Source organism: Petaurus breviceps, unplaced genomic scaffold (assembly GCF_028583685.1).
Source record: "Petaurus breviceps papuanus isolate PSGF00001 unplaced genomic scaffold, PetGlider_PUasm1.0 90760, whole genome shotgun sequence".
NCBI classification, from domain to species: Eukaryota; Metazoa; Chordata; class Mammalia; order Diprotodontia; family Petauridae; genus Petaurus; species Petaurus breviceps.
In genome coordinates, this window is record NW_027187338.1 from 7,924,689 (window position 1) to 7,931,022 (window position 6,334).

The 6,334-nt window shown below is 41.1% G+C and overlaps 1 pseudogene; it reads right to left on the reverse strand.

Annotated features, from left to right (window-relative positions):
* Window positions 1–834: 834 nt before the first annotated feature.
* LOC138146374 (ras-related protein Ral-B pseudogene) lies at window positions 835–2,220 on the reverse strand (annotated as a pseudogene).
* Between the last annotated feature and the right edge of the window lie 4,114 nt (window positions 2,221–6,334).

Below are 6,334 nucleotides of genomic sequence, written 5' to 3' on the forward strand. Positions count from 1 at the left end.
TCTGCTTTTTTTATTCTAAAAAAAAGTTCATGATTCATTGGGAAGTTATACAAGAATGGTTTTCCAAATCAAAATCATAATGTTTACAATTTCTGTAACAATAAAATAGAGAGTGTTTTTCTTTTTGGCACCTACACTTGAAATCTCATTTTTACTGAAAAGAAAAGGTTGCTAATTTTTGACTTTTTTAAAAAACCATATTATTCTCCCTTCTGGTAAAATCTGCACGATTGCTTAACTTAGGAATATGGCAGCAGCAAGTAGGGCAATTATACTTTAACCGTTTTTCTCCCATCATTAAAAATCTCTTTCCAAATGTTAACATGCCTGTCAGAGGAAAACTATATGAAAAACTGCAACCAGAGAAAATATGGCAGTAGCCTACCTTCATTTTCATTCTCCTCACTGTTTTTCTGATTTAAATTTAGAATTACTGAGTAATTCTGTGAGAGGTAGCAAAATGTCTGGCACTGGCTCTGGCTTCATGATTTTACGTTACAACTGTAGTTCATCATTCTTCCAAAGCATTTGTATTAAACTAAACAAGGTAAAGAAACAAAAAGTAGATCATCAACAACATTTGCTACATGAACAGGAGTTTATCATCGCACTAAGAGAAAATATAATTTTTAAATGATGATAATTACTTTGGGGGCAAAATGGGGCTTGCAAATTGTTGATGCCAATTAGTGTGTGAAGTTAACATAAGCATGAAATTTTAAAGTGTGTTGTGGGATTTTTATTGGTTTATTTGTCTGTTTTAATAAAAAAAAAAGCTGCAAAAGGTGAAGTATGAGAAAGTGTTCCTTTTTTTAAAGTCCCCACACAATCTTAGGACCCTTATAGAAGAACCAGAAAAAAAGAATAAAAGTAGCCAATACTTAAATATTTTTTAAAAAACAAAAATAAAGCCAAAACAGATTATATTTCATACCTTAAGTATGTATGAATGAGGTTTATGAATCTCATAATAACCTAATTGAGACAACTCAAAGTTGTATTTTAGCTACTTTTCAGACTCTTCTGGGAAATACTAAGAAAATCTAATGATAAAAGTCGCTCAATTTTACTTGTCATTAAACCTAATCAAACCACTTGCTTTGTAATTTAATGACTTTTCTGACTGCCATTAATAAAATGGTAAAGTGTTAAGACTGTTGTGTGTAGAAGAAAGTCTGGTTTTCCTTCCCCAAACCTAAAGGACAAGAACATTTTAATTTCTGACTGAAATGGTGATGTTATAAAACTGGAAAAATATCATAAGCTACAACAGAGTATTTTTAAAAATTAACACTGGATTACTTTCTGCTTGTGGTACTAAGTTTGTTGCTTTTAAGCTTTCCGTTTAAAAAAAATGACAGAGGAGTAGTTCCATTCCAGGGAAAATGGGTCATTTTTTTCTGCCAGCTAGTGACTGATTCACATATCTCTCTCTTTTTTTTTCATATAAAGAAGGAATGCATGAATTAAGTAAAAAGAAAAGACAGTAAAAGTAAAGAAATACAGTCTTCCTTTCATGAATCCAGCCCTATATCCTCAGTGGCCACAGACAGATTTGATCCACCTTCTCAGCAATCACAGTAAACAGCATCTTTCCTTAAAACTTTTCTTGCTCTTTCTGCTTTTTTTGCCATTCTTATCTTTGTTTTCTGACATCTTCTTTGCCCTGATTTCTCTCATTAGATCAAAGAATACCTTGTCTACATTGGCTCTAGTTTTGGCAGATGTCTCTACATACTGGACACCCCACTCTTCTGCTTTACTTCTAGACTCTTCAATGGGGACCTGTCTCCGCTCTTCCAAGTCAGATTTGTTTCCCACCACAAGCAGAGGGATATCTTCTTCAGCCTTAACACGAAGAATCTGAACTCTGCTGTGGCTGTAAAGGATTCATGTTCTGTTATGGAGAAGATTAAGAGAAACCCCTCCCTACTACCGAAGTAGTTGTCTCGAATAGCTGCATAATCTTCTTGTCCAGCTGTATCCAGGTCTATCTATACTTCTTCTCCATCAAGGACCACTTTCTTTCTATAACTGTCAGCTTTAGTGGGTCCATAGTCTTCTACAAACTCATCATACATGAACTGGAGGGTAAGTGCAGATTTGCCCACCCCTCCACTGCCAACCATGGTCACTTTGTGAAGAGCTAAGGAGCTCTGGCTCTTCTTCTTGTTTGAGGCCATTGTGCTTGTTGTCTAGGGCTGCTGAGCGCTGTCCGAGGAGCTGCTGAAGAACTGGGTAGTTGAAATGTTACTTCAGTTTCTTCAGGAAAGATTAGTCCTCATTCTTTACCTTGACAAAACAGCACAAACTGTACCTTCTTCTCTCAATGAGACATTTCAGCTTTCTCTTTGCATCTCCTTCAAGTAGGCTGTCACTATCTGTTTCTGAAGTTTCATTCTGGGAGACAGAAAAGAGCCTCTAATGGGCCTGGAGGCTAACAGAATGGGGGGGTGACACCCCCCCAGTTCCCCTCATAGCCTCTTCTTTCTGCAGTGGGGTGGGGGCTTGAGGGGGTGGCCTTAGAGCCAGCCTCCTGCCCCCACCCACCAAAATTTAAAATTCTTTCAAACAAAAAAAGGACTAGTAAAATTGTCTTTGCTCAGTACCATGCAAATTTAATCAAAAGAGCATTAAATTAAAAAGGAAAGGGAAGAAAGCAAACTTTCAAATGTATCCAGCTAGCCAGACACCATAGAGACCACCAGACACCATAGAAAGAATAATGGTGAGGTACTCGGAAATTCACAGGAAAAAATTCAGCAATAGATGAGTCAGCAATAAAACCTGGGTCCTCCAATGTCTATACATAAGTTTATTAGGTATGGGAAACAAGCCAGGTAAACTAGAGGTTGAGATCCTGACATGAGAAAGTAAATTCCTTCTAGCAGATATTGCTTAAATATGATGGGATAAGACGCATGAGCGGAATCTGACTCTGAAAAGACATGCTTTATCCAAGGGGAATAAGATGGGCAAAAGAGGGTGGGAGCAGGGTAGCATATACAGTGTACAATTTACTCAGGTGAGCTAATCCAGAACCAGAGAGGAAGCCAGATAGAGGGCATTTAGGTGAGGAACACCAGAGGTAGAGACAGAAGTGAGACAGTAGTGGCAGCTTGGTGGCACAGTCAATAGAGCACCAGCCCTAGAGTCAGGAGAACCTGAGTTCAAATCTGGCCTCAGACATTTAACACTTACTAGCCATGTGACCTTGGGAAAGTCATAACCCCAATTTTTCTGCCTTCCCCCCTCCAAAAAGAAAAAAGAAAAAAAAGTGAGAATGTCATTGTTGACAACTGTAGACATCCTAGGCAGAAAGAAGAACCAGATGAGTTCAGAGAACAGATCCAAGCCTGACACAGAAGTGTGAAATTGTAGAGATGCTCTTATTGTGATTTTTCAGATGTTTTCAGTCATGTCAGGCTCTTCATGAGCCCCCCCCTTTTGGGGGGGGGTTGACAAAAGATACTGCAGTATTGCACCATTTCCTTCTCCAGCTCATTTTACAGATGAGGAAACTGAGGCAAACAGGGTTAAGTGACTTGCCCAGGGTCACACAGCTAGTAAGTGTCTGAGGTCAGATTTGAACTCAGGAAGACTCATCTTCCTCCAGGCCTGGCACTTGACCCAATGAGCCACTTAGCAGCCCCATTGACTCTTTCTACCCAAATCAGTGGCTTCGCCATTTTTACTCAGCCTCCTGTGGCCAAAATTCTGATTCCTCATTCCACCACCCTTCCTATCCAATCAGTTACCAAGTCTTGTCTATTTGATCTTAGCATTAGTCTATTCAATCTCTAGCATTCATTCCCTCTAAATCAGAGAAATTCTTTGCTTTCCTTGATGATAACATCATCCTTCTAAAGGTAGAGGAAAGCAGCCACATGGCATGTGGACACAGAGCTTGGTTTTAGAGCTAGATAGCCCTGAATTTAAATGCAGCCTCTAATATGTAAATGACCCTGGGTTAGTCACCTAACTTTTCAGTCTTCCAGGCAACCCTCCTAAACCATGAGCTTTGGGGAAGGTGTTGATTGGCATTAGAAAAGGGAGTTCCCAACTACAATTGAAATCATAGGTAGAGTAAAAAACCAGCAAAGGTAAATTCTAGTATGGGTGTGATTCTCACCCACATGGTAGAATAGGTTGTTGGCATGGAAGTGATTGGAACCCTAGGATGGAGGTGAGAGGTGAGATGTGGGGGGGAGTGATTGGAGCCCTGGGATGGAGGTAGGGGGTTGGGGATGTGATTAGAGACCTGGGATGAAGGTGGGGGAATGCTGACTCCATCTTAGATTTTGTGATACAAGAGAGAAAAGTCAAGTATAGTGTGATATGCACCCTAAACTTGGGAAGAATTCATTTCAAAGGTTCAAATAAAGGATAGTCAGGATTCCATTGGAAGAAAATTCTACAGGGAAAGTCATACTAGGAAGAGTGGGTAGTGCTCAAGCATACACTTTGGCTGGAAGGAGTAACAAATTCACTTTGAGGGAAGAGAGGCAAATGTGCACAAAGGCTGAAGAAGTTGACGAGGGAAGTCATTGGCCAACTTAGACCTTACAAAGCTATATGTGGACATCAGAAAGAAGGGCAAGGTGGTAATCCTAGCTCTCTGCTGAGATGACAGGGTGGGGAATAGAGTTCAGTACTGAACTCTACTGCCTGAGAAGAGAGTACTGCGAAGCTGGAAGGTGTGCAGAGGAGGTGAACCTAGATGAGGAAGGGCCTTCATTTCAAGAGGATCAGTTAGGTTAGAGGAAAGAGGACTGAAAATGTGTGTGTGTGTGTGTGTGTGTGTGTGTGTGTGTATTGTGTGTCTTGGGAGGGGGAAGGGAACAGGACAATTGTCTTCAAGTATTTAGAGGGCTAATATAGGGAAAGAGACTTGTTCTGTAAGTCTCCAGAAGTCAGAACTAGGAAAAATGGATGGAACATAAGGGAAGAGACTATTCAATTTTTTTGTGTCTGTATTCTCAGTGCCTGGCACATAGTAGGTGCTTAATTTTGAGTTGATTGGATGCTACCAAGGGGCAAATTTCTCCTTGAGGTCAGTCAGGAAAGACTTCCTGACAATGAACTGTCCCAAAGTACAGTGTGTTCCCTTGGGAGGTAGTGCATTCCACCTTACTGGAAGTCTCTAAACAAAGGCTGGATGACCTTTTGTCAATTATGTTGTAGATAGGCTATGATTCTACTGTAGATGATTCTTGTTCAGATACAGGCAGGTTGGACTCCTTGGCCTCTGAGGTCCCTCCCAACTCTAAGGATCCAGGCTTCCATGAAATGCTGTGAATAGACTGGGGGCTTCACAAAATCAGAAGGGACTATATCCCCAGCTACTAAGTGTCCTCCAAAAAGGACCTCATATATTCTGAATATACTTATACCCAATGAAATAGAAACTCCTTGAGGGCAGAAACTTTGTCTACTTTTGTCTTTGCATCTTAGCACAATGCCTGCCACTTAATACTGGCACTTAAAATGCTTATTGATTGACTGATCTTAAACCTTATGTTTTTCAAGACTCTGTGCACAGGGCCCAGAACACAGTAGGTGCTTAATAAATGTGTTTTTAATTGTATCAAACGAATAAGTGAGCAAGTGAATAATAACAAGGATAGGATTTTTGAAGGGACAGGGTCCAATTAACCCAATTCCCCCATATTACAGAAAGGGAAACTAAGCCTTAATGGGAAGCAGGGAGACTCCATAGACAGCAAATAGCAGAATTGGGGTTTGAAATCAGGATCTCTGACTCCAAATTTAGTCTTCTTTACATTGTTCCTAAGGAAGGAGAAAGTGAATGAAAGAGCTTTACTCAGAGGTGACTTAAGAACTAAAGGAGACAGGAGGTCTCAGGTCCTGGAGACCAGCAAAGAAGGCAAGCAAGATGTCTCAGATGGGAAAGGAGAGGAGACAGGCTGCTTTCCACTCTCAACACAAAAACAAAGAGCTTAGGAAAGGGAGAAACTGTAAGAGGCCAGAGGAGAGATCGCCCTGCCTTTCTTCCTTTCTCTCTGGTGCCCTGCCCCGATCTCACCAAGGATCTGATCTGAGCCCTTTGGGGTATTTAGGCAATGACTGGTTGCCTTGTCCTCAGGACTGCCCCAGGGAGAGTCTGACCCATCCTAACCTTTTCACTTTCCTGCCAAATGGCCTGGTCCAAGCTAGAGTTCTCCTGGCCAAAGGCTAGAGCCAAGTCTGACCTGGGCCAGCTGGCCATGGTACTTGGAAGTGGTGACTTCTCAGCTCCCAGCAGGGATTTGTCTTGGGCTATTTTCCAGACTTGCATCTTGGATGGTCAGGGTATGGGAGTGTAAGCAGTGCC